Source organism: Podarcis gaigeae, assembly GCF_964106915.1.
Source record: "Podarcis gaigeae genome assembly, chromosome: 7".
Classification (NCBI taxonomy): Eukaryota; Metazoa; Chordata; class Lepidosauria; order Squamata; family Lacertidae; genus Podarcis; species Podarcis gaigeae.
In genome coordinates, this window is record NC_139683.1 from 60,707,541 (window position 1) to 60,724,486 (window position 16,946).

The following is a 16,946-nucleotide window of genomic DNA, read 5'->3' on the forward strand; positions in this document are numbered from 1 at the left end:
CCCCTTTTTTTTTTTACACACCAGTGGCATTTCTCATCAAGTATATACGATTTTGCTTTTGAATATCTTCCCTTCCTTCTCAAATGTCATGAGTGACCCCCCCCCCCCTTTGGTACATTTGTGTGCATCCAAAAATATGGTATGGGCATATTTTGTTTTATTGCCCTTTGCTTTATTGCGCTTCGCAGATATTGCTTCTTACAAGGACCCGGGTGCAGCTGCAGGAGAAGGCAACCTTCCAGGAGAAGGCAACCCCGTCCCCCCGCCACCTCTGCCCATCTTCCGGCCACAGGATTGAAGCTGGCTAGCTTTCCCCTTCCCACCCCTGCAGCCAGTGGGGCCTGGCTTAATAGACCTACAGTATAGTGTAAACATAACTTTTATATGGGAAACAAAACAAAAAAATTGTGTGACTTGTTTTCTTGTGACATTCGCTTTATTGAGTTGGTCTGGAAACGAACCCGCAGTATCTCTGAGGTGTGCCTGTATATAGATTTTGTAATGTTATTCTCAAGATTGCCTGTATTTTATATTTATCTACATTTTAGGAAGTTTTGCCCCCTAGTGGTTAAAATTTTCCTGTTCATCTCTGAAGCAAGGCTGGATGGCGTGCTGCCAGTTGAAATATGCATTTAATCAAGAGCATGCCAAACTTAGGCTATCAATGATTCTCTCACTCCCATAACTAGCATATGCATTGGTTTTGGTTTTCTACTAATGCCACATGTGCTGTATGTCTTGTTGCTATGCACACTGGAACAAATCATAAGCTTTGTGCAGATAATGAAGCAAAGACCTTTGAGGTCCTTGTTGAGTAGTAAATCAGGCTTGGGAGACGATAGAATCTTGCTCCTAATTAAATTGGCACCTAACTTCAGCCGCTGGAGGCTATTTCATATACTTCAGTGCTACTCCATAGGACTTCTCCTACAAACCAATCCCCTGAAGAGAATAGTTATGCTGGAAATAGTTACATCCATGTCTGCTCAGGAGATTGTAAGTTGCATATGCATTGCATGCTAACATCCAGGAGTGAAAAATAATGTCAGCAGCATTAGTCTGGGATGAAAATAGTGGACTGTCTTACAGGATTGTTGTAAGGATAACTATGTATGTGATGTGCTTTTTGAGCTTTTTGAAAAGCTGTGCCCAAACAGTAATAATTCTTAAGAAAATTATGTTCTGGGCATTGGAAATATTAAGCGTTTTATTTGCCTTCTATGTTAGACTGACACACAGCACTTAATGAGTTTTTGGATAGCTACTCATTTTACAGGGCAGGTGTTTAGTTGTTTGAATCGGTGTTTCAAGGGAAATTGGATTCCTGCACCAAAAGCTTTGTTGGGTGGTATAAAGGTTTCACTCCACTTGCTCTCTTCTAGGAGAGGTCAGTACACAGGAATTAGTTCCTGGTCCACCAGAAAGAGCAGGAACATCAGAGCAGAGCTTGTCCCTGTCTCAGAAGGACCTTCATTCGATCATGGGGCAGGCATTTAGAGGACTGCTTTCAGCCATTTGGTATTTCAATATCAGACTTCATCCGGTTAAAAGATGGTCTCCTGATTCACAAGTCCTGCTCTGTTCCCAAGTAGAAAACAAATGTTATTTTAAGTGACCTCTCTGGTCAGCAAACCATTCCAGGTGGCTCTTGCATGGCGGTAATGATCATCCCTGCACAGTAGCACCTCTGATCGGTGGCAAAATATTGGAGGAAAATATAGTTCCATTTTGTTGATGTAGGCCAGGCATGTCCAAACTCCATTTTGGGGGCCTAATCTGGCCCACCGGTCGGTTTAATCTGGCTCTTGTGGCAGTTTATTTCCTGGGGTAAAATCATTAAAAAAGCTCAACAACTTCAGTCTTTAAAAAAGGTCAACAACTTTGGTCGGCCCTCACGGCCCTTCACTTCATCAAATCTGGCCCTCTTGAAAAAAGTTTGGACACCACTGATGTAGGCTGATTTGGGAATATCTAAATGCTATGAAGCAGGCCTGTAACATAATATGGACACAGGACAGTCCTGTAGATAAGTGCTAATAATATTTTCAGCGCCTCCCTCACATCTTCTATTTATCCTGTGGCAGCTTGCCCAGAAGAAATTACTACTAGCAGTGGGTGAATGGCTTAGTCAGGTGCAATGATGGAGGCAGGCCATTCCTGGGAGTTTGGTTTCCTTCATTTCCTTGCAGCTTAATGTTGTCCACCAGTAGAACATCTTTATTTTCCGGATATCAAAGTACTTTATGAGCTGTTAAACCTCACCATAAACCCTGTAGGGATTACATATACAACCGAGGGATTGTTCTATCAAATCTTCAAATGTCAGTCTTCAGCTGTGCAGGTATGGTGCTTAGAAAATATTCAAACTCAAAAGACTTCTCTACAGTCAAAATAATGATTAGGAGTCTTCCTCGAGGACAATTTGTCTTTGTAGTTGAACAAAGAACGCTCACTTCAGCACTTTGAATACCTACAGCATGAGCTATAAAGTGGTTTAATCCTTTATAAGTGTTTGTCTGGCATTGTTGACCAGGAGTGTAGCAAATTATATTCAACCAAGTGTGTAAATAATAGGCCTTCATTCATTTGGTTTGTAGGGTGGATAAGGCTACATAAAATATCTCGTGTAATGTTGAAAATCACCCCCTCTCTCCGTTTGTGTTTTTTTGGGGGGAGGAAGGATGTACAGTTGATCACATTTTCATTAGGAGTCACTTAAATTTAAAACTTAGATTTAATTGGTTTTAACATGCCTGGGGCATTATTACTGAATTACTAGACAGTAATTCATAATAATTTTTCCCATCAAAAGATGGAAACTCCATGCAGAAATGGGGCCATTTAGGCACTGTACTGAATTCTTCTCCTCAAAGTACAGTACTTTCCTGTTTCATTCCAGCCAACAAAACTCTCTCTCTCTCTCTCTCTCTCTCTCTCTCTCTCTCTCTCTCTTTCTCTCTCTCTCTCTCTCTCTCTCTCTCTCTCTCTCTCTCTCCCTCCCTCTCCATCCCCCTCCCCCTCCCCCTGGAAACTATATTAGCACTTTTAAAATGCATTTAATATTTGCATATCAATTAGAAATGTGCTACTGATTAAAAACAGCAATAAAGCATTTTCCAGCAACGTTACATGAATTACTAAAAATAAAAGCAGCTAAAACTAAAAGCACACATCTTCAAGACAGGCCCAAGCTTATTTGTTTATTTGAAATCTTTTAATAAAATAAAAGCTATGCCTTAAAGTAAGAGCATGGGTAAATCATACCTGAGAAATATTTGTGGTATGTGAATATTAGATTAGGTTGAGATCTCTAAAAATCTTGTAGCAAACCATTTAATCTTAAATAAATAAATGATAAGAGATTGTCAAGGACCAGGATCCAGCATATCATTATATTTAACAGTTGGTGCCCTTCTTACCATGAACAATGAATCCCTAAGTTAGGGATGGGGAACCTGTGGTCCTCCAGATGTTGTTGGACTCAAAGTCCCATCTTCCTCACCCTGCATGGCCAGTGGTCAGGAATGATGAGAGACGTAGTCCAACAACATCTGCAGAGCTAAACGTTCCCCATCTCTGCCCTAAGTGAATAACTCTTCCATGGCTAAACAGATTGCATAATGACAAACACTAGTGCTACACAGTTGTGAGTTGTTGAGCTGAACGCAATGTGAAGGTTGCATACAGCAGCCCACCAGGAGCTTGATGGGTCTCTAGTTTGGAAGCCTGACCAGGACTGCAAAGCTGGGGTGGGGAATGTTGAAGCACCTAGCATACTGCACTGAATGGCTGGTTGCCCACATCTGCAGCTCGGTAGGATACAACTTAGTTGTGTGTTGTTGTTTAGTCGTCTTAGTCGTGTTTGACTCTCTGTGACCCCATGAACCAGAGCATGCCTTGGAAACTCTCACTTTCTTCTCAGAGCTTCTCCTTTTTATGTCCATCGAATTTTCTTGGCAAAATACTGGAGTGGTTTGCCAGTTCCTTCTCCAGCTTAGTTGTGTAGCCCTCACTTAATCATGTATGAAAAGAGCATTTCAGTCCAACACTGTGCTTCTGCACCCAAAGGTCAGACCATCTGTAGTACCCATATGCAGCTAAATTACAGGGTCCAAATCACAGCATGACAGAAAAAGAGAGCAGAGTAGCAGCCACATTTGGACTCAAACTTGCCAGTGTTGGATATCTGATGTGTTTCAGGAGGTGGTACCTTCATGCACTACTAAATGTTTTCTCCACATCTGTAAAGAAGCGGAAGATCAGGAGTGCCTTTAAGCAACAGCACCATTCCCTCAGAAATGTGCCGTCCTCCACATTTCTGGGTCATGAATAACAACTCCCAGACATCTCTGTTTACAAATTAAGCGCTGAAAGCAGAGTGTAATACTTCATACTCTCATTAGCTGAGTCAGCTTGGCAGGGAGCCTCCACTCCTGTTTTTTTGTCTTCAAAGTCTGCAGTTCTTTTCATCAGTCTCACTTTACTTGTAGATGTCTACAGTGGACTCGGCCATACAGCTGCAAATTAAATGTTTTAAGTGTGTTGGAAAGTGCACTATACAAATGTGACACTAGATGGCAATGGTGAGCTATGGCAAATTCAATATTTTTTTCAAAACATTTTTAAAAATGCATTTTCACATCGTTTTCTAATATGTTTGCAGATTCCACCAGTGCTCATAGTTAGCAAAGAAGTACTACTTTTGACCTTTAGCTGTAGTGTCCATCTGTCCTCACTATGATGTTGTTGTTTATTAAACTTTCTATACCGCCCTTCATCTGAGGATCCCACGCCAGTTTACAATCTAAAATCCCCAAAATACATACCATATTAACCTAAAGATATGTGACAAAGGCGTCAAGCGCCTCCCTGGGGAGGGCATTCCACAAGCAGGGAGCCACTGCAGAAAAGGCCCAATCTCAGAAGGGCCTCGGATAATGATTGCAGAGTCTGGGTCAGTTCATATGGGGAGAGGCAGTCCTTTTACAATATTGTAAAAGTCCAACATTTCACAGCAGGAGTAGGCAGCCTAAGGCCCGTGGGCTGGATGCGGCCCAATCACCTTCTCAATTCCACCTGCGGACGGTCCGGGAATCAGCGTGTTTTTATATGAGTAGAATGTGTCTTTTTATTTAAAACGCATCTCTGGGTTATTTGAGGGGCATAGGAATTCGTTCATCCGCCCCCCCCCCAATATAGTCCAGCCCACCATATGGTCTGAGAGATGGTGGACTGGCCCATGGCTGGAAAAGGTTGCTGACCCCTGTTTTACAGTATTGTTAAGAACTATATAGTCTAATCATAGCTGCATCTCCCTGAGAATTGAAAGTGTTTAGACTACTTTGTTATATCCAGATGAGTTGCTAATTTATGTGTTGTCCAAGACAATTGTTGTACTCCCAATAGTAATGGGCAGGAAGAGGTTTCTGAGTCCATTTTCGGAGATTGGATTGAGCTGTTGAATATGTGAGTCCAATTCAGAAGCTGTAAGCCACAAAAGCATAGTTTTGAGTCCTTTCTGTTCTTTCAGAAGCATAACTTCACTTAGCATGGGTCTCCCTGGCTGAGCGCTCTGACCATTGCACCACACTGCCTATTTACTTGGAGGCTTGAGTCTCACCTTTAAAAGTAGCTTAGTTCTGCAATTCAGCATTCTCCCTACAGTATTTAAGGATATACATGCATAAATATGCTTAGCCTCACATGAGAATAGGAGTCTGGATTATTCTCCAGTTACATTGCTATAGCATATGTTTTGCTCTATGCAGAATGCTCTATATTAATAATCCTTCACAGGAAAGTAGCAGTTTATGACTATGCAGTAGATATTCTAGATTGTGACCTTGATTATACCATAACAGGTCTGTACAAATCTAGAATTACTCCATGTAGGATTGTTGCCTTTTTCTCCGTAACTTTATAGGAAATACTGTTTGAGGGTGCCTTCATATTTTGTAAATAAAATGGAAGGAGCATAAATATAAATATTTTACCAGCATTTAGTCACTGCTGGAGTTTTCTATGGAAGCACTAAAATGGCACTTAATCAGAATAAAAGGTATATTTAAACAAAGGTCAACATTTTTTTAAAACGGCATTTGAATCATGGTCTTAGTTTATTTGCGAGTAGTTGTTTGCACAAGTAAATGGGAAGCGTAATTTCCTGAAGTGGCAAAACTTTTATGCGAGACATTTATTACTAATAAGATGGTTTTATTGCCAAAATGAGTCCAAATTGGATCTGATGATGGGATTTTAGGAAAGCTTGTTGAAGCCATTCTTCCGTGGTTTGTTCAGAAGCTGCTTTGACAAACAATTTTATGGTTGGCATTTGCTTTCATATTGAAAAAGAGGCGGGAACATTCTGAAGTTGAATCATGAAAATAAAAGAACACTCAAGTAATGTTTTTGTGCCTATTGTATGTCCAAAGCATTTGAGCACCAACACTGTAGAGGCTTTTAAGAACATAATTTATTTTGCTCCTGAATCTGCATTAATATGAGAGGTTGGATACTGACTGTTGCTCAGATTGAAGGTTTTGGATTATACCGTGCCAATAACTGTTGGAATACTTGTACATTGAAATTTAGTTTTCAAACTGGAATTAGAATGCAAACACCATCGTTTTAATTCAAAGTTTCTGCTATTTAATGATTACTTGAAAGTTTAACAAAAATGGCTGAGTCTCAGCAGATGTAATATTCCTTCCTGTTTAAAATTCTATCAAAATAGTCAGGAATTGATTTCTGCAGGATTGGAATCTTTCAGATAAATATTTTTTCTCTTCCCCCATTTCCCTGAGAATACTAACACAGCTAACCAGTGGCAGTAAGGGAGATGGGCTTGCATCAACTGACATTGGCTATGAGAGATTCAGTATGAAATGGAGCTACTTACACCTTTATAATAGTTGTATAAAATGGCAAATTTTGGCTGGTGCAATTTCTCCTTCAATGGCAACACTATGAAAGCAGTGCCTAAAATGTGTACTTAGCTCAGTGTTTCATCAAATTGGGGGTGCGGTCTTGGCACAGTCATAGTCACTGCTGTCATTTGCAGTTACTGCATCCGCACTGTCTTGGCCACTTTTGTGAGTCTGAACATCCGTGAATGAGTTGGAGTTGGGGATGAGCACTGAAGTCACCAGGTTTGTGGATAATTCCCAATTCCTCAGAATGGTGAGAATTTAAGTAAGCTACAGCCCTCCAAGTTGTTATTGTTGTAGCTGTTTAGTCGTGTCTAACTCTTCGTGGCCCCGTGGACTAGAGCTCTCCTGTCTTCTACTGCCTCCCAGAGTTTCATGTTGGTAGTTTTGAGAACACTGTCCAACCATCTCATCCCCTGTCATCTCCTTCTCCTTGTGCACTCAGTCTTTCCCAACATCAGGGTCTTAAAGGTAAAGGGTAAAGGGAACCCTGACCATTAGGTCCAGTCGTGACCGACTCTGGGGTTGCGGCGCTCATCTCGCTTTATTGGCCAAGGGAGCCAGCGTACAGCTTCCGGGTCATTTGGCCAGCATGACTAAGCCGCTTCTGGCGAACCAGAGCAGCGCCCGGAAATGCTGCTTACCTTCCTGCCGGAGCGGTACCTATTTATCTACTTGCACTTTGACGTGCTTTCGAACTGCTAGGTTGGCAGGAGCAGGGACTGAGCAACGGGAGCTCACCCCGTCACGAGGATTTGAACTGCCGACCTTCTGATCGGCAAGTCCTAGGCTCTGTGGTTTAACCCACAGCGCCACCCGCAGGGTCTTAGGGTCTTAGGATGCCCCTATTCCCTCAATCCCAATCTTCCTCTCCTGAGCAGAAAGTCTGAAGGGAGGTTGTAAACATACTGTTCTCCCCATTATCAGGAAACCGTGATCAGTGTTCTCAATAGTGGGAAGACTTGTAAGCATGTTCGCCCCCAAAACATTTTGGGATCCTGCCCCTCACCCTTGGGATCCTTGAGGATGTGGATTTGGCATTAATGTTTAGGATTAAACATTAGATTAGATTGTTTAGATTAATGTTTAGATTAAACATTAGCATAAAATTTCTTAAAATATGTGTATGCTGCAGCAGAGGCTTGGCGTGAGATATTTAGTTTTATTTATGTATGTTTGTATCCTGCCTTTTATATCCTGCCTTTCTTCCTAGAAGCTATAGATAACTGTCCAGCATTTCCTTGGAAACATTAAAGGAAGGAGATTTCCAGAGGTTAGGCAGGTTACTTCATTGTCTTACATGTATAGGAAGGCTTTCCTAATATTTAATCTACCTTCCTGTAGCTGAGAGTGGTTGCTTTTGTTTGAGCTCTTTAGGTTTCAAACAGCAATTCTCTAACTGGTGGAACCAGAATACTTTGATTTGGGGTATATTAGACTTGAATCATTTTGTTTGACCTTTTGTTAAACATTACCTTGTGGATGCCAAGTACCTTTTACTGCTTACTTTAAAGGAGTTACTCTCAAAAGCCAATAAATTAATAATTGTAGCTCCCACTCCTATCAGGAGAGTTTAGTTTTAGGGAAGTAAAATTTCTTCAAATGCTCTTATTGGTATTGCTGTGACTCCCTTAGATAAAATGGAATTATGAACATTCCTACTGATTAATGTATTTTTTATACTCCAGAGTCTTCCGTATTATGTTCCATTATTTTGGAAAAGCAAAATTATGACAATTGAGGTTACAGTCTAGAGAATCTGGAAACAATTCATTCAGATGTTTGCATGCTTTTGAAGGACTAAACACAGCACTTTGCACAGTGATGTAATAGGCTGTTACCAGGCCATGGCAAAATGTATGTCTGCTAGTCTGGATTGTCCTTTTGTTTTGTGCAAAGTTGAGTAATTCCTGTGTAGTCATGTGTTCTCATATCTATCCACTGCTATATAAAGACCCTCAAATGCCGATTTGCCCTTATCCCCATCTCATTGTGCTGCCACATCTAGTTCTGGCTTTCGCATGCTGTGAAACCACAGCCAGTCATAACCGTTAAAACTATATTTATATGATGCAGACTAACTTTGCTATGCTTTTTTGTTTTATCAGTTGTGTACTACACTATATGACCGCTAGTGCTAGGGTTTTTTCTGGTTTTAATACATGTTTTGGAAAAGCATATTTATTAAGTTCCTTTGTTAATCTGCAGAGGCAAATTAACAGGGGTTGCAGCCTTTTGTTTCTTGACCATGATTGCCATACAGTTTTGCCTTCCTTTTCTGATGGAATGTGAAGAAATAACTAGGACCCAGATGGTGGGAACCTATTAAAAGGACCAATGAGCTGCTGCAGATATCTGGTTTCTAGTATGCTGAGACTGCAGACAGTAACCTTCAGGAGAGGTTAAGCTGCCCTGAAGCAAACTGACCTTGTGACTTTTATCACTTCCTGTTGGCAGACAGGGAAAATTTACTCAAACGGATAGGAATTAATGAAGGAATTAATTGAACAGGAAGTCTTTCAACCCTGGAGAGGATGGATGTAATAATGTATACAGCATTGCTGTTATTGTTGATCTCTGGCAGACTTGGGGGGGTGCATGTGCACATTCATATGTCTGTGTTTTGGGGAGCTGATACATGACAAGATTTATCTGTGCTTGCTGAAATTGAAAGCAGGCATAATAGAAGGGATGGAAATCCTCTTGTGGAAACCCAGCCCTGGTGTTTGTCTGTGCTTCTGTTTATGCTTTTTAGCCCTGCTGTTTTGCTAGAAAAAGAGGTGCTGGAACTCACCATGAACACTTCCTTCATTCTCTAAGAATGACAATGGCACCCACCTGAGATGTGCTGTAACTGAGTTCTGGCTCTAAAAAAACTCTGCTTTTTAGTAATGGGGTTTGCAAGAAGGTCATGCACCTATTTTATATTTATAAATAAATAAAAATTAAAAAAAACCTTCTTTTATCCCACCTTTCTCTGGCAAGCAGGCACAAGGCGGTTTACATCTACCAACTAAAAACCATCTAAGAACAGAATAATTTAAAATGACAGTGGAATACCAGCTGTTTAAAACTACGACGAACAGACAGTAGCAATAAAATGAGTCTTACAAGGTTTCAACTTACGGTAAAAATGCCCACTTAAACAAAACTGCCTCTGGGAGCAAAAATACCTTTCTGGGGAGATAATTTCATAATTTGGTTCCCACAATCCAAGAGTTGCGCTTTCTCTTTCTTGTTTTGTACCAAGCAAAACTCTGCTACTGGCGGATCGATGAGTAGGTCACAGAAACTGAGCCAAGTTCTTAAAGAGAGGTGGATGGAGGTGATTCCTGAGATAACCTGGGCCCAGAACATTTAGACTTTGGAAGACCAAAGCCAGTGCCTCAAATTGAACATGGAAACAAAGAGATAGGCAGCCGCAGCTGACACAAAATTACCATAAAATGTTAGATCCAGATAACAGTCTAGCTCCCACATTCTGGACCCATTGGCATTTTTGGACTCTATTTCATGGCCCCACTCATAGGTAGGCTAAGAGCAGGACAACAGTTGACTTGTACCTAGTGCCTGACTAGTGCCCTTATATGATTTCACCTGATATCCCTTCCTGAAAATGCTCTACTACCCATGCTGAGCAGACATAATTGTAGCAGAAAAGTATGAACCCTTCACTGCCATCCACCACCAACGAGATGGACTGTAACCTGTGTTTGAATGAATTAGGTCTCTCTCTTTGAGTCTTCTGCCATTTGCACTTTAGCCATCTCCCAGCTTAATTTTCAGCCAGCTCCTCAAAAAATCAAGGAGAGGGTCCTTTGCTACAAGACAGGCGAAGGATGTCTTAAGAGTAATTGAGTTAATTGTCCAGGTCACATCCAAATTCCAGAGGTCAAGCAGGCTATCAACAGGCCCACAGGTCATATCAGATGGAAAACCCCCAAGAAACCTCAGGAAACTATCTGCCTCTATCAGCCTCCAGATGCAGACCATTCTGATAGGCCAGGGTCAGTCCGTTTCTGCTCCCAAGCAATTCCCCTCTTTTGTAGGCTTAGCAGTCCCCCTTTCATATGCTGAAGTGCACCTTGGGAGGAAAGGGGAAAGGGAGTAAAGACTGTTTCAGTCATATTAACTCAATAAATGGTTGAGATTTCCATGGCGATGCTTTGGGAACATAATAAAGCTATAGCAATTCTCTTTATTAAAGATTTCTTAGTTCACAAAAATATGTGCATTGTCTCTTTTTTCAAGTTGTGTTTTTCTACAGATCAGTTTCATTTGTTGTGAGACATTAGTGCTGCATGCAGTATTAGGCTGGGAAGAAAAGAGGGGGAAAGAGGGGAAGTGGGAACGGTGGGTGGGATGGGATGGTAATGCTTCTATTCTTCTGCTTAGTGTATGTGTGGGGTTTTGTGTCAGCATCACTTGCATGGCTTCTCTTACTATTCGCTTGATGTATTTCCTTGGTGGTGAGAGAGGTGGTATAGTGGTTAGCATAGCTATAGCAATTCTGACTTTAGTTATATTTAGCTTCCCCAGGTTAAGATGAAACTGTTTAAAGTGGGCAGGCTTCTCAGACAACTGTGAGTACTTCAGTTGAAACCTGATGCTGTGTCTCAACTGGTGTTAGAGTAATTAAGTGAAACAAAATTCAATAAAGTCATTTTTCACAGTAGGTTCTCTCCTTGCTTTCCCCCCATCTCTTTTACTGCCTCCCATCATGCACATGTTTCACAATGTGCCATTTACCAGACTAAGTTTCAGGTCTTGTATTTCTATCAGGCTAAGCAATTTGTGTCCATCTACCATGGGTGCAGTCACGAAATTAAAAGATGCCTGCTTCTTGGGAGAAAAGTGATGACAAACCTAGACAGCATTTTAAAAAGCAGAGATATCACCTTGCTGACAAAGGCCCCATATAGTTAAAGCTATGGTTTTCCCAGTAGTGATATATGGAAGTGAGAGCTAGACCATAAAGAAGGATGATCACTGAAGAATTGATGCTTTTGAATTATGGTGCTGGAGGAGACTTTTGAGAGTCCCATGGACTGCAAGAAGAGCAAACCTCTCCATTCTTAAGGAAATCAGCCCTGAGTGCTCACCGGAAGGAAAGATCCTGAAGCTGAGGCTCCAATACTTTGGCTACCTCATGAGAAGAGAAGACTCGCTGGAAAAGACCCTGATGTTGGGAAAGATGGAGGGCACAAGGAGAAGGAGACGACAGAGTACAAGATGGTTGGAGAGTGTTTTCAAAGCTACCAACATGAGCTTGACCAAACTGTGGGAGGCAGTGGAAGACAGGAGTACCTGGCGTGCTCTGGTCCATGGGGTCTCAAAGAGTCGGACACGACTAAACAACAACAACCATGGGTGCAAACTGTGGCCTTCCAGGTATTGTTGTATTACAACATCCATCATCCCTGACCCATTGGCTATGCTGGCCAGGCTGATTGGAGTTGGGAGTCCAACAGCACCGGGAGCGCCACAGGTTCATCACCCCTGCTTTAAACAATATTATTAAGCTTGCAAGTTCTGTTATTTCTGTCACAGTGAAAGCACTCCAGGCCTCTGCTAAAACCTTGGTTGATCAGTGGTTTGTTGTGTAAATGTTCAGGCTGCTCTTTGCCATCACCTTTGTGGCTGACATGAGTTACAATTCAGCAGTATAAAAGCACATTCTGAATGTTTTATCGCACTGAATGCAACCCAGAAACGGAACCCAGGATTGATCTGTGCAGACAGAACCAGGCTCAGCTTTCAGTGACTAGGCGTGGACTACAGGGTGTTACGAGGAATATCTTTACTTTCCATTATGGACAATCATCATTATTCCATCCCCAACGGACAGCCTTTTTTGATTCCCTGCTTCTGTCAGTTGTCTGTATTATCAGGTAATAAAGGGGAAACATTACTGGAAGAAATGAAAAGAAAGTAGGTAGCAGACTCTTCAGCTACTTCTTAGAATATTTTTATAGTTCATTGCAAGTAACCATTGCGCTTTAAGCTATTCTGTGGTACAAGGTTGGAGAGAATGGTAAAAATGTACTAAATGTTTGTGAGTATACCCATTCCAAATTGAAAAATAGCTTTCACACTGCCACATTTAGAAACAACACAATATAGCCTAACTGTCAAATGACAAAGCAGCTAGTGGGGTCTTTACTAGGAGATTGAAACTCTGCCTAAGCTCCATTACTAACCACTTACGTCCTGACCCTTTGAACTACATTGCTAGATGGCTGCCACCTTTCTTCATCCTGTGTATATGTAGGTGTGGATGCTGGTCAGTTTCTGCACTGTAGTCAGCAGAAGCTGTGTGCTACTCCGGCGAATGGGTGCCCACTAGTGACTAAACCATTTATGTTGTTATACGCTATAAATATCTTCATGGTACGAGAGCAGAGCTGATCCTGCAGCCTGATATAATTTCATAGTCCGAAGGCCACCAAAGAGGCCATTTTAATCATCCAAGCTAACCTCCTGTGCAGAATATATATTGGCTGAATTAGATCATCTATTTTAAATCATATTGTCTTGATAATTCCAGACTGTTGCAAAGGCTGTCCATATTTTCCGTCTGCATAGGATCTTGACTCTGGCATTGAATCTGACTTCTTGAAAACATTGGTTTATATTTTTAATATGTTCATAACACTTTTCATAAACTAGGCTGTGTCTCTCAATCATTCAGAAAGCAAATGTTTAAGGAAAGGATTTTCTATTTCCATAGTTTCACGGCCCCATTTTCATTTCTCCAAGGATTTATTGATTTAAAGGGATACATAATTATAATGTAGGTGATTTTATAATGAGGATTTTTCAGAGTTTTGGTTCTGTGATGAGAAACTAGTGTGCTGGATGAGATTAATTGGTTTACATTACGCTTAGTAGAAGTGTAGGATTACTGTTTAAAGGTATGATTTGTGCATTATAAAGTTTTTTAAAAAAACGGAATTGTTTAATAATTACTGATCATATATAATAAAAAATATTATGGTTTGTTTATATGATGGTTATTGTTTCAGTGCCTCTGGAAAAGGTATTATTAAAATTTATTTTCAGTACCATTTTGAGTTCTTAATTTCTGTATTTTTGCATACTTTCCTAATCATTAAATTCTCCTGAAATTATTATACTCCTGCTTCATTGCTACCTGCTGCTTTCAACAGAAATTTATTGATAGTCCACAGGCCTTCAAAGTCCAAAAACAACCCGGGGGGAGGGGAGGCCTGCATGCCAGTGGGTAGGTGGTTCCAGAGGCAAAATGTGGGTTAGCAGCAGATGTAATTTGTACCCTTTTAACATAGGCTACATTCCAGGCACAAAAGTCAAGCATTTGTACACCCTCCTTCACACATCTCCACACAGACAACCAAGAGGTATTATCCTAGTTCAAGGATACATGTCAGCAAGTCAGTAGCCCTCGGAGGGGGGTGGGCACAGAGTAGGGCTGGTGAGCCGTGTGGCCTTGGGAAAAGGTGTGGTTTGGTTTAGGACCAAGGTATCTGAAGACCCATTTTCTGCGTTATGAGCCTCCCAGCCAGCATTCCCTGAAATATTCTTGGATGGGACCAATGAGGAGCCTTTTCTGTAGCTGTGCCTAAGTTCTGGAACTGCCAGAGGAATGTTGCCTCAGCAGTTCGAAAGCACGTCAAAGTGCAAGTAGATAAATAGGTACCACTCCGGCAGAAAGGTAAACAGCGTTTCCGTGCACTCCTGGTTTGCCAGAAGCGGCTTAGTCATGCTGGCCACATGACCTGGAAGCTGTACGCTGGTTCCCTCGGCCAATAAAGCGAGATGAGCACCGCAACCCCAGAGTCGTCTGCAACTGGTTAGGGGTCCCTTTACCTTTACCTTAGAAGCTAATAAAAACTTTTCAGCGGGCTTTTGTTTTTAGATGGCTGTTTCATTGTATTTGTTTTCATAGGCTTATTTGGAGGTGGAGACGTTTTTCTGCTGCTGTTTTCCTTTTTAGAGTGTTAATGTTTTTGTAATTGATACTTTCAATTTTATGTTTGCAGCCCCCTTGGGCTTCTTATGAGGAAAGGAGGGTACAAATGAAGGAATACCTCTCCCTGTACCAGCCTGTTCTGATCCTTAAGGGGAAATTAATCAGGTGGTGACATAAGATCAGGCCTTCTCCGTGGTGGTGCCCTGATCATGGAACACCCTCTTGCTTGAAGTTTGACTAGTCCTGACATTGCCCATTTGCTTTGCCCTGTACCCAGACCTCTCTGGCTCCATCACCGTGGCACATTCTTTATGCTGGCAGGGTTGAGCTCTGATTGTGCTGTAATTCCTGGTAGGATTGAAGCTTTTGCCCTTCCCTTTCTCAATAGCCAATGTTTTACCTCTGTTATTCTTAGGTCTCTCTAGCACAAAACCAAAAGCACAAACCATAACCTTCCCAGATTCATCATCTGCTTAATCTCCAGATGTTTGTGGGAAGGGAACACAAAACATTATGTCTTAAATGGGAAACAGCTAGGGCATATTTTGTGCCCTAAGAACCTTTCATTTCCCCCACCCTTTCTGTCCCCCTACCCTCCTGGCCTTTATCCTCCTGTGCCAGGGGAACCTTGCATGTGTACTTGTGAGAAAATTGGTTATGCTGTGGAGAACTGTGGTTGATGCTTGATATAAAATGTAGTATTATGGGAAGGGGAAAAATGTGAATAAGCATGTGTTAATTCTCACTAAGGGTGTATGAAGGGACAATCTGGGAGTGTTTATGCAAATGACAGCAGCTTGGCGAGAAACCAGCAGAGCGTTCATTTTCGGCTGTTGAAATGACAAGAACTTGGCATTGGTTTCAGAGATGCCGCAACTCTTACAAAACCAAAAGTGTTAGCTAGTTGAGGAGCGTGGACTCTGCAGTCATCCTGTAGCAAAGCAGGGACACATAATCCAATTGAATTGGGTGAGCTGCAAAGGGAATCTAGTTTGAAGGAAGGTCTTCTGTGGGCCAAAGGTGGCACAGAGGACATCGCCAAATTACCTGTGTTTCTACCAGGATCTAATTATTCATATTCTGGATCAGTTCAAATGCATGGCAATATTTATCCATCATTAATGAACTGTCTTCCTGGGAACTTAACAAGATTGCCCCACTGTGAAGGTTCTGTGTCACTGTCATAGATAGGAACAGTTCTTGCATTACTTGAGTGACATAGTTGCTGCTTCTATGTGGCCATATCCTTGCTGCTCTGGTAATGTTCAAATAGGCAGTGCATTCAGTATGCCTGAATGATGTGGTATGGAAAGAAACCATGTTGTATGCCCTTCCAGAGTGGTCTCTGCATTTCAGATGATGCCACACTTTCACAGAATGCAGCCACATGGAATTATAGAAGATACAACCATGTGCTTTGAGCAGCTTGTCTTGTTAAGAGAGGTGTGATTTTCTTCTTCTTCTTATTGCTGCTCATGTGTATTTGAAAGGGACAAGAGCCTAAAAGAGCATATGTTCACAGTGCAAATATAATGTGCAGCTCATGAATTTTGTACGTGCCCATTGTCTCAGAGTACAAAGAAAAAAATTGAAGGGGCTCTCAAAGGAGTTTATGAATCAGTTTCCTATTCAGTGAAAGGCAGTGCTGCTATTGCTAAAAAAAATGGAAAAGCCCATGCCATATTATTATTATTATTATTATTATTATTATTATTATTATTATTATTATTATCATCATCATCATCATCTAAAGAAAGTTTACTTTTTAAAGATATATAACTATTGCATGTGTTCTGCTTTTGCCTAATAGTTCTCATCTTTCTGACTTTTTTCATTTGTTTCCAAGCATTAAAAAATTATGAGTTTTATATCTTCTCCATATAAAAATGGGTGTGATATTCACAAAGTATTAAAAATTGCTGTTTATTTGCAGTTTTAATTCTCCTTCTCCTAATGAAACCTCCCTTGGTTATTGTAGAAGCTGTTTTACAGGGGGGTTTTTTTCTTTAAAGCAACCTGATATTTCTGTGAGATTTATAACCAATTACAGTGCTCAAAAATATACAGAG

At 41.1% G+C, this 16,946-nt stretch overlaps 1 protein-coding gene across 3 annotated transcripts in view; it reads left to right on the forward strand.

The window, feature by feature from the left end:
• JARID2 (jumonji and AT-rich interaction domain containing 2) overlaps nt 1-16,946 on the forward strand; it is a 184,673-nt gene that overhangs the window by 116,597 nt on the left and 51,130 nt on the right. The window lies entirely within an intron of this gene.